Source organism: Sprattus sprattus (assembly GCF_963457725.1).
Source record: "Sprattus sprattus genome assembly, chromosome: 14".
Lineage (NCBI taxonomy): Eukaryota > Metazoa > Chordata > Actinopteri > Clupeiformes > Clupeidae > Sprattus > Sprattus sprattus.
The window spans coordinates 26,903,039-26,919,473 of NC_137912.1; positions in this window are offsets into that span (position 1 = coordinate 26,903,039).

Here is a 16,435-nt window from a genome sequence, read left to right on the forward strand (position 1 = left end):
AGGTTTTAATTATGTTTACGTAAAGGCGCCCGAGGCAACATTAGAAACTTTAGACTCGAATAATAAACGTTCAATTGCTAGTCTTTTTTACACGTAGTAAGTTTCAATAACACCATACCATTCGACCATCGACACCATCGACATTCACAGTGGTGTAGTGGTCCCTGGAGAAGTGGGTATACTCTTTATTTATTTATACAGCACAGGATAAACACCCTGTTTTGAGAAGTGGGTATACCCAATGCTGACTGAAATATAAGTGGGTATACTCCGTATACCTGCGTATACACTGGACTAGGCCTACACCACTGGACATTCAAGGAGCAAAGATGAGACGTCGTTGTGTGGTGAGAACTGATAAAAAAAATCGCCTGCCTTCTGTTTTCCACGGTAGATCGCATGTTATGCTAGAAATGGCTTAGCATGGGTGGGATGGGGAAAGATAACACCTTTCCATCCAGACGCAAATTTAGCTAATCAGAATCTGTAAGTGGTTTCCAGATATATATATAGTTGATCTCTCTTATTTGACGAAGCAGTGAGTTAGCTGTCTTTCAATGTCTCTTGTCGAATTATCTCACATGTTTATGGTGGTATGTGTTTAAAAGTTTTAACTTAGGCTATGTGTAATGCTCCTAACTTATATATTATTGTTTCACCTTAATGTTCTTGATATTCGTTTCTGGCATGTACAGTCAGGCTTACTCTGATAACAGTCATTAAGAGTCGTTAACAGTTGTTAAGCAACTTGGGCCATTGTTGCCACTAGTGGGGATCGAACCTGTGACTTTCAGGTTTTTTAAATCAGTGAAGCAGTGACGGGTGCCTCCCCTGGCGTGGGGGGGGGGGGGGGGTGGGGGGGGGCTCCAAGTGTTTGGATTGGACCAGAGGTTTGGGGGCGGAACCAGAGGTTTGTAGGTGGAAGCACATTGATTGGATAAGAGTTTTGGGGGCGGAACCACCTTCCAGGCAGCCGCTGCCTGGCAGTCGAAGTTGAGGGCTCAAAACACCATTGAGCGCATACCTTTACTATGAACCAAAGTGGATAGAGCATAACTATTGACTAATAGTTAAATAAGACTATTTAATCTTTTTATCTTTCATGTTGTTTTTGTGTTTTTTTCTCTTCAATATTGATATTGTTTATTTAAGATGTTTAAAAAAGATATCATTTAGTGTGCCTTGTGAAGTACTCTGAATTCATGAATGTTGCATGTTGCATGTTGCAATCTGTTGGTTGGGGTACAAATGATCTCATTCCCACTGAGAACCTATGCATGAAACAGCAGAAGATGTATTATAATTCTTACAATTAGGTGCCTCAAAAAAAACTAAAGGGCCACAACATAGTATCTGTGGTTGATGGCATTGTCCTCAGTAAAATTATGTTGAAACAAACTTTTAATTAAACTGTAAAATGAAGAATATTTCCCTGGTCAACATTCTAGCCTCTTTTTGAGCAGCATGTTATTGACTAGTGATTTACCAGAGATTGAATTGAGGATGACAGTATTCTAAACACAGTCATTGCATGGTCTCTGTCTCTGTTTAAGGAGGTGTCACGGGATATAATATCGTGCCCTGTTGCTTTTATTCCAGCTCATGACACAGAACAATAAATAGACCTCATTACATCTGCTGTCTGTCTTTCCAACACGTTTTGAACTTGAGAGGACCTCAGTCATAATTAAAATGCTCAGCATTGTGTCAGATAACTGCAAATGAAGGCAACAGGAAATGTTCTCTCACATCTATGTGTGTGCACACAGGTCTACAGATACAGGAAATGGTGAAAGGCCACACTATTGCATTTGCAGTGTTATTATAGCCATATCTGGGTCATACCTTAATTTCTTTATTTCTAACTATAAATACGATTTGTCATCTTTTTTAACACAGCCAGGAAGAATACTACGATGAATGCAAGCATTTTTTTTGTTATGTTATAGGTAACAATGAGGTATTGATTGAGTTAAAATTGAGGCAGCCATCATAGTCATAAAATCATCAGCTAAGCTCATACATCATTTATGTTTTTGTAGTTTATCTGGTTGTTAAACGCATATGTTATACAGTGGAGCATATGCTATATTGTGAAGCATATGCTAACCAGATTTTCATTCATAAGTGCCATGATCTCTTTCCTCCCCCATCTCGACCCTTCTTCTACTTCCTCTGAAGCATCTGAAGCTCTGTGTGTTTCTTATAGACAATCCTCTATTAGTTCATAGGCAATATAAAACAGTTCAAACTTCATATGCACAAACTAATATTACCTCTTTGTTGTGCATGATCTGTGTGGCCAAGGAGAGGCAGTAAGTAGTCAAACGTGTGTATGTGTCTGCATTTTATGTGGTGATTGTAGAAAACGTTACAGAGGGGTCTAAGGAATCAGTTTGTCTTGGTTTACTGCCTTTCTGTTGAGCAGTAAACATTTAGTTCAGTCACTGACCACATAATGTACACTCAATATTTACCATTAAATATAAATATACCATTAGTTTTTTGATCTTGTTTTAGTTTAATAGATCTGACACGGTAGTTTTAGCACCACTTCAAATTCCAAAGCATTGCTCTAAGACTACAATTGTTACTGCAGACACTCAGAAAAACTCTCAATGTAGATGGTAAAGTTACTTGAAGTGCTAAAATCTAATGCTGTCGCCTCAGGAATAAAATGTCTACAATGTGACTGGAAGTGTTTTAATGCTGTTTGTCTTCCCTGTGTGGTCTGTGTGGGTTCTGCTCTATCTTGTGAGGTACCCTGTACCTGCCCCTCTGTGGCAAACAACTTACAGGCCTCCATCTCAAATTATGTGGATTCTGATTGACTCGAATCAGATGTGAATACATTTGTATAACATAGTATTGCTATTACTGAATCTCTAAGACAGACAACATGTTTCTGAAACTGTGTGAATCATGTGCAAGTACAGGATACTGAAAATAAAAAAGTATCACTTATATTGGTGGCAGTAACATAACTTGGTCTTCTATTCAAATGTGTAAAATGCTGTTTCTCTATATACCTCTGTTTTCTCACTCTCTCTCTCTCTCACACACACACACACACACACACACACACACACACACACACACACACACACACACACACACACACACACACACACACACAATTAAAGTAATTCAAATAATTGTTACATTTTCCTTATGCCTCTCTCCCTGTGTGTGTGTGTGAGAGAGACAGAAAGAGACTGTGCATGGTAAGAAGATTCGACAGTTGACTATTTTTCTGCTCCACACAGCTGAGGACTGAAGCATAGCCAATCATTTTTGTAAATGGTTATCAGTCCCGTCCATATGGTCAGAAAGGAATACTTGATAATTGTAGTTTGAGTATGGAGTATTCACTCAATATGACTGAACAGTATTTTGTAGATAACCCTCCTGTCCATGGATCCTGACATCAGTGAATCTCTGAGTCTGTTTTAGATCTTTAGATTAGGTTCACTGATCTGGTGGCCATGTCCTACCTTAGACTAGTCAACACAGAGAACACCCTTTGGGATACATAAAAGCTTTCTTTTTCTCAAAGGAACCCATTGCAGACTTGCCCAGTTCTTTATAACTAATACTACAATAGTCACTTGTACAACCGCTTACAATTACATTTTGTGCTGAGCAGTGGCGGTCCGTGCATTTCACGACTGGGCCTTCAGCGATGTCCTACACGATGTTAAACTGAGTGAATCCACCTCCTCATACCATCATTATGACGCCATGGCTCTCGAACCATTATATTTATACAGAAAGGCAGTATAAGTGAGCATTGCATCACCTTAACATAGTTGAGTACAACAGACTTTATTAATATTTACGGAGCTTTTAAAATCAATACACCCGTATTAACAATACATTAAGAGTAGTAAACTCTCAGTTATATGATCGCTTGGATATTACTGTCACAACAAGGCAATTTTCAGGGATTAGTCTACAAAGTTTTATTAAGTCCACCGAAAGTAGCCTATGTGAGCTTAAACAAGTTTGTCCACTAAACATCGCATTGTCCCACCTGCAAAGCAGTTTCATTAAACTTCCCATCCTCACGATATCCAGTTTTTCTTGAAAGTTCCGTCTTGAAAATGGCGTTGTAATTGTATCAAAAACTGGAATTATCAAGTTGGTGTAAACTAGTTTATTTGAGTTGGTTAATGTAATTATGTCTTACCAATTGAAACAACTAGCATAATAAGCACTGAAACCGATGTAGGTCGTTTTCGCATTAGCCAGCTAAACTGAGCACTGAAGCACTGCACAGGTCTGCCTCAGTATCCAATCAAAGGACGTTTACGTGTCACGTTCAACGCGAGGAAAGAAATCTTCCGGGCCTTCTAGAAGGCCCAGTGTCGCCAACTCGAAATCTGATTGGTTGTCACAACTGTCTGTTTCAGTTCATTCAACTTAAATGAACTGAAACAGCCAGTTGTGAAAACCAATCAGATGTACACGGGCCTTCAATGTGAATTCTGAAGGCCTCAGGGAAGAATTCTGTTCTCGGGGAAGGTTTCTCGGAGCGTGGCAACACATGATAGCTGAAATATGATTGGATGAAAGCTCTAACATAAATTAACAACGCTGGAAGCTATGAAATGAATATAATGGACTATGGGGAATAATTTAATACATATTTATGAAAAGAAAATATTAAAATTAAATGTATTTTATTACATTTATTTTCTGATAATGTTTAGGCCAGCAGAGAAGGCCTTGAAGGCCCTGACGGACCACCACTGGTGCTGAGTGACATTTCAGTTACAACCTGTTTCTATGTATCTGGTATGGACTGCTAATAAAGGGATTGCTACTTTTAAAAAACAGAGACAGGCACTGGACCTGCCAGGGATAGCTGAAGCTGAAACTGTATATGCTATTGATTCCAACCAGGAAATTGGCCATAATAGTAATGGCCAGGGCTTTATTAAACAACCTTTTAAACAAGGATGTATAAAATAAAGTTGTAAAGGGAAACAAAAACCTTAACTGATATGTTAAATACTGTTAGAGTTACCCAAGGTCAAGCAGTGACCCTCGTCAGTTTACTGATAGAAGGTTACTGAACATCTACTGGAAATGTTCATTTCATCAAAGGTAATTTAATGGCCAAAACAGAATAATAATTAACCATGTTTAAGACCTATTCTATTAGCTTCTCCTTATTAATGTTCATAACCCAAATAAATGCATTTTGCATTTTAGGTCATATTTATGCAGATTTAAGAAATCTCTCAGTGGTTCACAAGCTTTCTAGCTCCACTGTAAGTGCAGGATCAAAACATTCCAGTCACACCTCATTTGACAGCTTATTACAGTGTTTACGCAGGTTATGTGACAGCTTATTACAGTGTTTACGCAGGTTATGTGACAGCTTATTACAGTGTTTACGCAGGTTATGTGACAGCTTATTACAGTGTTTACGTAGGTTATGTGGCAGGTTATGTTACAGCTTATTACAGTGTTTATGCAGGTTATGTGACAGGTTATGTGACATCTTATTACAGTGTTTACGCAGGTTATGTGACAGCTTATTACAGTGTTTACGCAGGTTATGGGACAGGTTATTACAGTGTTTACGCAGGTTGTGGCAGCTTATTACAGTGTTTCTGAATCTTACTTTCATGACCATATCATTTATAACATAGAAATGTAACGGTAGCCAGCGGGTACAACGCTGTGCAGTAAGTAGACCTCACTTCCCGACACCTTAAGCATGTTTGGACATTTCAAATTTTAGGCCTAAATAAATTCTCCAGAGTCGGTGTGCGATGGGCCATATTGATCTTGAATGAAACAATTATATAGCTTGTCATGGAATCTAAGTGAGCAAAACACTTTTTTACAGACTCAAAATCCCATACCCTGGTTAACAATATAACTGTCAGTTCAAAGGGATGTGGTGTGGACCTTTTAGATCACCTCTTACCAGCTATAATTATGTGTAAACAAATGTATCTGTTTTGAATAACATAAGAAGCACTGCGGTTAATTCCTTGGGAAAGCGCTCCTTGTCAAAACTGTCCAGATGGTACTGGAGATGGTCCTACCTGCAGATCCATTTCCCCCACTTTATATACACTGCTCCACCAGATTAACCATTTTATATACTCTGCCATACATACTCTACCATATTAACCAGCATATTTGTAAAGTTGCAGCCTGTGGTCATACAAAACTTGCCATTACCTGGTCCACTTCTACACTTACGTTGATGTAAGCAGAGATGTTATAAGGGAGACAAATCACTGACAGGAAAATTAATGTGTTCCTTCGTGTGTTTAAACATGCATCACCTCTGCCTCTGAGGTAAGTAGATGTTTTTTTTTTCAAAGTAGATATAAGATTCTGTGTAGCCTTTGTAGGTGGTGGTGTCAAATTTCTTTCCAGATAATTTGCCATAGATGAAACCTAACCTTCTTCCCGGGAAAAGTGAGACGCCACTTTTCAGAGCAGCAGGAAATCAATTAGCACCTGGTGGGGATCTACCTCTCTCACTCTTTGTCATTTTCTCCATTTGTCCTTTCCTCTACAGAGCTAATAACACCACACAAGACCACAGCTGTCCCACTGAGATGCAGAATGCCCCACAGGTGGGGGTAGGAATAATTTATTTGGGCTTGTTTCCCCACACGTGGGGCCAGTTAGCAATCAATGAGGTGCCAGACGACCCTGCAGCTGCCTCAAAACTAGGACCACGGCTCCTTAGTCTGGACCCACAAATCTCAGGACCTCCAGTCCTCAGAACCTTTCCTGGCCATTAATAGTGCTTAGATTGTGTGCTGTGTCTGACCAATACACACACGTGGCAATGTCATCAAAATGCCCTTGATTTTTTACACTGGCTTCAAATGTGAAAAGACATAACAATAAACCTTGCACAGTTGTTCCACAGAAACAGCTCTGGAGATCAGATTCCATGGCGGCCCTGTGCTGGTAGTATATTCTGACATGTGGCAGCACGACATTTATGGTGTTCAACAAACAGAAAGCCTTGTTCATGGGGTGATGCAGTACCCAGTTCCCCATTGCCTTGCACTGTTCTGCATATTTTCTTGACACATTGTTATTGAAGACTAATGACTGTTTGGTCATTATATGGCATTTAAAGGAAGCAGATGTGTAGGCATTACACTCAAAGAAAATGAATGAAGTCAAAGTGGTGTATCTCTAATTGTGGAGCACAACTATTGGACAACTATGTTGCAGCAGTTGCAGTGATTCATTTCACTCAAGTGACCTGAAAACAGGTACATGTTTTCAACTCCATGAACCCACGTAGGGGATAGAGGAAAGGGCATACATCCCAGTTATAGATGCAAACACTAGATGCATTTTACTCTCTGAAATCTCATTAGTTCAGCTGAATTGATGCACCTCAATGATTGTTAAACGTGACTTATTAAGTACAAAGGCATCTACTGTCTATTACAGCAGAATTTGGCACACAATGTGGATGAGAGGTCTGGTGTTGATTCACTGCACAACTTAGCTGCTTCATCATGCTTTGGCTTCTTATCATGATTTTAAAAACTATGATTTATTTTCCTATAATCATCAGATTTCGGTTAGTTTGTGGATTCAATTTTTTCCATTTGTGAATTTAGGATCAAGTTCGATTTTGTATTTATGTATCACATTACATTTGTTTTTATAACACACAGACACACACACACAAGTAAAAACAGACCTAACTTCACAGGTGCAGAGGTGGAGGTACTGTTGCAGAATGTAGTGTCCATTCTATTTCACTACGGCCATAATTTAGTTCATTGAGTATTTATTTATGAACTGCCATTTGTAGTGATGGTCTTTTAATTATTGTAGGTCATCATGATGCCTCAAAGAATCATGACTATAAATGTGAAACGGAATTGTTGTAGAATTTACGTGAACGCAATCACCAACGATTTCTCACAAATTCAGCCTTTCAGAACATAGGTGATGGGGCTACTCCAATCTGGCCGATTTAGGACTGCTTTTCAGCGTTCTTAAATTATGTTCTTAGCTTTCATGAATGCCAGAATCTACCCGGGAACTTCGTAAGTGGAGTTAGGAAGACATTTTCTCTTTAACTTTTCTGAACTGCATTCGAGAATGAGGTCCAATGATATTGAACAGGAGGTTCATTGAGTGTTTGGAAGCAAAGCAAAACAAAACAAAAAAACAACATTTTAACACACTCTCTGTTCACCTATATAAATTGGAAACACATTATTCTTTGCTGGTAGCAGAGGGATATTTTAGAGGTATATTGGGTCTACAATCTATACAGAGATGATGTAAGCATGCATTGGAATGAACATATGTGGGGTCCAAGGTGGGGTCTTTCAAGCAGTAATGTATCTACCATGGGTGTTATCTTGTCAATTTTCCAAAACTCCATTCATTCTCTCATAGGGATTTTGTTTTTAGAACCGGAATTTGCAGAAATGCTTTTCCACCGCATACAAAATGAAGACGGTCACTCTCACTTCCACTCTACAAGGCAGCACATTTTCCAGACTGGGAGGTACCTCTTCCTACCGCTTTCATCATAGCTGTAGATTAGAAAGTGAACAGAGAGGAACAAGATCATGCACAAAGCTATAAGGTATTGAATGGGCAAATCTATGCAGTCACACTGTGTCTTGAGTCGAATCTCCGTAATCCGACCAAAGAAAACATAATGGCTGTTTGAGCTCCCTTTCACCTCAGGGTTTTTAATCCATTCCTAATATGGACATCTTGTTGTCATGTTATCTGTTATAGACTGTCAGGAAATATTTTTGCAACTGCATTACAAGGAGGATAAAACAAGTTTGAAATCAACCAATGTCTGTTGTTGAAATCACACATGAAACATGATTCATCAAACTTGAACTTTACAGCTGGTACCGTTAGCTACCTTGGATACTAACCAGATGGTCATATCTATGACAACAATGGAAAATATGCTATTGTTATAAAACTGTACTATTGTCTTTCTTTCCCTCCCCATCCCTCTTTATCTTCCTTCTGCGTGAATGATTCATTTCCACATGGTAACATGTCAATTATCAAGTTAATATTTATTTCAAGTAAGCCTGTGTCTTTAAAATAATACTTACTTTCTGTGTCACAAGACATTGACTTTGTAAATAGTGGTTGAATTACTGTCATGTAAATCAAGTCCATATTGAATTTTGTTTACTTTCGATCTATTAGCAGAAATGGAATATAGTATTCAAAATTATTATTTCATTATCGCATATTACTAAGATGTTATGTATATCTATTCCGTAGACCAGGCAATGTGGTGCACAAGCAAACAGGAAAGGACCCAGCTTGATGCAGCTTTGTAAAGAACTATTCCAGTGTATGTAGAAATTACTAGAATGTTCTAAATTGGACCTCTAAGAGGACTTAAGGTGAAAAAGAGATCCCACTGAACACTACTGAACTCATTTATAGGGACCGTATCAACTGAGCTCTGTTTTCCAACAGGGGGATGACGGTTGAAGTCTTGCAGGGTTACTTAATGTATCATATATTATGACACATGGTTATGGACCCTGAAGCCCTAGTGACACTACACTTGTGTGTTGTATGAGATTATGGACAATCATAACTGAGAGAACTAGTTGGTTTCATCGCTAAACTTTAAAGATATTCGTGAAATATTTCACAGTGCAATTTTTCATGGTTGACAAGTCTAACTGATGATGCATGGATCCATTTCAAAGGCCTCATCTTACTCTCAACTGAAGACAAACACCTAATCCCTCCTACTGTAGTTGCCCAAAGCAGTCTCATTTAGGATTTCACTCAAACTTATGCAATGCCGTCAAACAGGCTTGAAGTCAGGTCTGATGGCGACAGCATGACTTTGCTCTGGACCTTGCATAGCAGCTTGTCCGCTCAATCACCTCACACATATAAAACCCAGTCCCTGACTCCCCCTTTCTGTTACACAAACACACGCCGCCGTCAAGCTGCACGCTCCAAATCTTTAAAAGCCGCACACGACTTAATGAGAAAGTGAGCTAGGCATCTGTGTTTCACCTCACCCCTTTCTTCTCTCGTTCTGTGCCTCTTTCTCTCTCTTGAGAGCTTTTAGAGTCGCCTGTTAACGGCCCAAGTGTGGATTTCCTCTGAAATAACGATCTCTCCCACCATGGGGCGGGTGTCTGAAACTCAGGAACACTTACTTAACAAAGAGTCCTGCATTCTACTATCTAAATGGGATTGTTTCCAGCTGTAGGTGTCCCGCCAGCTCAAGTGCCACATCAGGAAAAACAGAGAGAGACAGAAAGAGCGAGAGCGAGAGCGAGAGAGAGAGAGAGAGAGAAAGAAAAGAAAGATTAATATAGCACAGTTGCAGAAAGTCCTCGCAGTAGGGAGGCCTGCATGCACTGACAGACAGATCTCCATCATATCTCACTGAATTATAGATGATGGCCATTTGAAAGAGAAAATGTACCTCTTCAAGTGCTCCCAGGCCAAGAAGTATAACGAAGCTTGGTTATGAAGTGGTCAGCATCCACATTCCTCTCTTCTGTGGCGGTGCCTCTTTTACATGATAGGAATCGATCCCCATTGGACTACTAGGGTAAAAGTCAGCAAGAATTTTGAGTTCATATTTTTTTTTATTTCACTTCATATTTGATTCGTAAGGATACATTTAACATTTAGCATGTGTACACCTTGTGTAATCTATATTATGTTTATTTGGTATGCCCTGATTAACCTATGTCAAAATGTTCCATTCATCCAAATACATTGTGAAGTGAAGGAATGATAATAAAACAATAATTTGTCGTATGCTTAAAATGCTATATAATCCCATTATTCAGTGTTGTTGAGGGTTGCAACATCTTAAGACATTGGAAGGCATATTCTTAAAGGCACCCAGTGCAACTTTATAGGCTTGAGACTCGAAAAACAAACATTCAATTTCTAGTCTTTTTTACACGCAGTAAGTTTCAATAACTCCATACCTTTACATAAGGACATTCAAGGAGCAAAGATGAGACGTCGTTGTGTGGTGAGAACTGATAGACAGGGGGGAAATGGCGGCGATTGTTGTTGTTTACGATTTTCTATCAGTTCTCACCACACAACGACGTCTCATCTTTGCTCCTTGAATGTCGATATGTAGGCCTAATGGTATGGAGTTATTGAAACTTACTACGTGTAAAAAAGACTAGAAATTAAATGTTTATTTTTAAGCCTCGAAAGTTGCACTGGGTGCCTTTAATCATAACATTCCATGAATTCCTTATTCTCAAACGTCAGAAAACACATTCGCACATAAAGAAATCAGGACGCCAGTTTGTCAGACTGAACCAAACTCAGCTGACACTACAGTGGCAGTCAAGTGAAGTGCTCAACAGGATGGCCTAAGGAGAAATGTAATGACCTGCACTTAAATGAGTGTGTGCGTGCGTGCGTGCACGTGTGTGTATGTGTGTTTGGGCGGGGGGTGAACCAAGGACACATTCTCTACACACAGATAAGTGTTATGGGTATTATGGCTAAATGTTTTTTCCCTGTTGAACACTCAAGGCGACCGTGAATATCACCACATTAGTACGCAGTGGCGATACAATATTCAGCCGTCACTACTCCTCCCCTCGTTGAAATACTGCGAACCACCCGGGACAGGAACATCGACATCATGTGGATTTGCAAAGCCTTGTGGTTCATTGTAGTTGCTGTCACATTAGGTAAGTAGCCTCACCATTACACTGATTTTCATTTGCTCACCGCCAGCAGACATCCTTAGTTTATGGTTAAAATACAAATATGGGGATTCTTTAGACATTTTGTCAGTGTCTGGCTGTTTAGTTGTTTTGAAAGAGGACATAGGCTGGAAGGATTTTGAGATAGTTTTCGGTATGGCCATGACGAAAAGCAAAATCCTGCTCTGCAATAGCCTACACTTGCTCGATTCACTTTCTTTGCAAAATTGAGGCTGTTGCAGTACACCTGCAAGGATTACGTTGAAAGCATGGGATTGCTTCTGTCATCCTTTTGTGATCTCTCAGTCACCGTAACTGTCCATAGCCCGAATAGTTTTAAATCAATTATATTCTCAGAAAGGACAACATTCAAACAAATAGAATTGGACAAGAAATGTGTTACTGCGTCGATCTTCAATGACCTTTACGTGTGTGTTGCGCTAATCACTGGCGACTAGAAATTATTCCTCCTTTGCTGATGACTAAAGTTACTTCTGTCTTATTAAGACTACTTCGCATTGCACTGCATGTTGACAGCATTACATTTTATTCTGGAGTTTCATTTCTGGCTTGGCACCGCTCCAAACGCTATCACTCTCACATAATTTTAAAATTGCTTAAAACTATTTTCTCAGATAGAAGCTGTCTCTGATCTGACACAATTGTGGAAGACCTAGACCTGATCTGTCCCTGGACCATTCTTAAGCCAGCTGCTATCAGTATTATTGCCTGCTTTAAGTTTATGAAGATGGTAGTTGTTAGTGACTATGAACTTGTGACTATGAACTTTGTGAAAATATTTTTTTCCCCCCTAAAAGAATGTATAGTTAGTAAAGTTTTTGTCACGTTTTTTTGAAGCAGTCGTTTTTATCGTATTTTTCCGTGTTCTGTCATTTAGATATAAATTAATTCTAAACAGCGTTTACTTTGCCAATACTTTGCCATGGACACTAAATAGTAAAAACAAAGGTTATCTATTAGTGTTGTAATAGATCATAATGTAATAGATTGTAATGTAGCAACGATAGTCAGTTAAAATACAACATTGTAACGTAAATTATAAATATTAATATATGTTAATGGTAAATATTTGTAAACACACCCCATAATCACCTGTATACCTGAACTAAGACTGGGGCTTTCTTCAGGAAATTAAATGATTTAGCCTAGATCTCTCATCTCGTGCCAGAATCTATGATCAGATTTTACACAGTACAATGATTTATTAATTTCATGAGTGAGGATATCCTTGAACAACCTCACTTGGACTCTTCATCACTAGTAATCACTCTGCAGAGTGCATCTTTAATGACTATTTAGAAACTCTGCAGAGAAAACAGGCAGAGTGTGACCTGGAGGTAGCCAAACATGTCATATGCTACTTGTTACTTTAGAGCGGGTAACTCACTCAGGTTACACCTTGCACTTGTAATTGTCTGGGAGTGAGGTTCTCACTGCACAGTACACGCTAGCTACATACTCCTCTATGACTGACCCCGCCCTTGAATGCTTGTAAAGCAATGAGCAAGCTTGTAACCAATTGGCTGGAATGTGAGGGGAATTTTGAAGAATGTTGATGGCCATTATCAAAGGCAAACTCAATGCAGAATGATAGGTCTGGCAGTAGCAGCACTGCAGCAGAAACACAGTATTGTCAGTGAATACAGGCAACCGAGCCGCAGCAGCCCTGCAATGCAGCCGCCTTGTACACAGGTGGTGTGCATGAAAGCCCCATTATGCCCCCCCAAAAAATCTGCTACTAAGCTCCCCATAAAGTTGCAGAGTGTAGCTCACTTTTACACCACTGTTGTAAATGTAAATGGTTACGGTACACGTGTATTTTTTGACAAGCTGAAGGATATGGAACCAACGGTAGAAGCCAAAGAAGCATGTCAAGATTTCACACAAATATGACTCTGCATTGTTGTACTTATTGTGACAACCAAAGGAATAACAAAACATTTACCTATTTTAGTTTTTCTGAAATACTAATCACATTTTCAGCCTATAGGCTATACATTGTTTTAATGTGGAGTATGTTTAATATATGATTATATATATATGATTATGTATCTATATACTGTACACTTATAAATGGAGACATGACAAAGGCATACTATACACTGGACAGTGTAATTTATTACAAGCTAGCTCAACTAGAATTTCAAGGCTCCAAACTTCCAAGGCTTATTTGGCTTATTTGGATATTGACGAAGACTGATCAAACTTTTTGGCGTGAGAAACATTTATTTGGATGCTACTCTGTGGGGACTGAGGTCGATGACTTTGGGCATCTGGAAACTCTACAGATCTCCGTGAGGGATGACCGCGATAAGATTACAGACTACGTTGCATAACATTGGCAGGGATGAAAAGTCGACAACTTTTCTGACACAGCCAAACATCAAGCAAGCGCAACACAAGACATACCAAGATAGCGAATACATTATTACTGTCTAATCCTAATCCAACAGTGTGATGGTTGTGGTCCGTATTTGCGGCTGCAAGCACACACCAACACCCGTATTTGCATGCACATCCACACACAAAGATGCACACATCGGATTACACAAACTTAAAAAAAAGTAAACTAGGACACCAATCTTGATTTCTACCATTTATTCAGGTGAACTAAGCTAGTGCACCAACTGAGTTTCATGGAATGGATAAATGGATAATCGATAGGTTGGAGTCCTCAGCTAGCTGGACATTCTTACGCAAGAAGCACCCGCCAGAATCACTGAACATTTATTTTGGTTCAATCCTAATAACTCTGAAGGGACACTAGACATGGTCTGGGCCAGGAATACTATGTTTATGTTTCAGGGTCTGTCTTGTCAGCTGTGTATTGGTTGATTTTTGTGTCTACCCTTTTTTTTTAAACGGTGTCGACCAGCTCCTATATATGTTTATTGTTCTGTACTGTTATTAAGACTGCTGAATGTTGTCCTCTGCATACTTAGAGGTGAAGGAGGTGTTCTAGAGACTGCTGAATGTTGTCCTCTGCATACTTAGAGGTGAAGGAGGTGTTCTAGAGACTGCTGATTGTTGTCCTCTGCATACTAAGAGGTGGTATAGAGACTGCTGATTGTTGTCCTCTGCATACTTGGAGGTGTAGGAGATGTTATAGAGACTGCTGATTGTTGTCATCTGCATATAGAGAGGCTAAGCAGGTTTTCTAGACATCATTGAAGAGTTTAATAAAAGCATATCACTTAGAACCCTCACTCTGCCTCTGAGCTTTGTGGGCAAACCCACCTACTGACGGTATCCCCAGGCTCGGTCTGTCACAAACAGAAAGAAGGCCAGGTCAACATCTGACTTGCATACTTTTGTCTCTTTAGCTCTCCGAGACTGACCCTTATTTGACCTCTTGCTCGGAGACTCAGACCTAAATAATAACTCGGTTTGAAGAAAACACATGCTAACAAAGGCGAAAAAAACAAACATAAGTCGACTGCCTGATGAATAGGGCGTCAGTGGTACAGGAGGTAGAGAAGTAGTATAGTAATCAGAAGGTTGCTAGTTCGATTCCTTTTTGAAGTGTCCTTGAGCAAGACACTGAACCCCTAATTGCTCCTGATGAGCAGTGTGCCATCAGTGTAAATGTAAAATGTGTATACATCCTTGTAAGTCGCTTTGGATAAAAGCGTCTGCTAAATAAATAAATGCAAATGTAACAAAAGCGTTGTTGAGGAAACATTGGTGCTGTTGCAAGCAATCCCAGCGGTGTGAACCCCCACCATTTTTTTGTAGCAAGTTGCCGGTTTCAAGTAGTTGTCAGTGAATACATGCAACCGACATCATCACAAATCATCACAAATCTTTGGTCTGAAGTGGCTTTTAAAATTGGTACTCAATGTATAGCTCATGAGTAGGGATGAGAACCGATAAGATTTTAACGATTCCGGTTCCTTATTGATTCCTGCTTATCGAACCGATTCCTTATAGATTCTCTTAACGATTCTTATAATTTGGTAAGGGGCGAAAAAAGAGCACAAACGGGTTTTTTACATTAATGTTCTTTTATATACATTTCTAGAATGTTTGCATACACATTTAAATAAAACTTACATAACTTAAATAAAATGTGTTCTGTTTAATATAAACGTTCTTACAAATAACAATGCGCCTTCCTTACAGAAGACGTACTAACTGCAGCCTGTAACGATGACAGACTAGCAGCCTCTGAGCCTGTCTGATTTAGAACGTCATCATCAGCTTAATTGGATGGAAATGGAGATTATTTATAGAGCGAACGCTGGTTTGCACAATGAAAAAAATGGCACTAACAAAATCGCTGAATTTTCTGATCTGACATACAGCCCTTGTTATGAGGTAAAGGACTGTATATTTCCTTGTAGGTTGCTTGGTTGTATTGCTAATACTAGCGAACTATTATGCTAAACGCTTCTAATAGCAATGCAGAGTCCACTACAAACACAATAACGTACTGAAACATAATTACTTGTATCATGTACAAACTAGGCACTCAGTATATTTAACACTTAGCTTTTGCTGCCACTGAATTGGCTACGAGAAACTTATCCATATCGAACTGTCAAACTGAGGGAGCTGCACGCGTTGCTTGCTTATTAACGGAGTCTTTTGTACAGCCTAACCCTACCCTAGGACCAACAGAGGGGAGGCAAGCACTGCCCCTGCCTCTAGCCAACGGTTGAAAATAGAAGATTATACAGTTATGCTAGCCTAGTTATGTA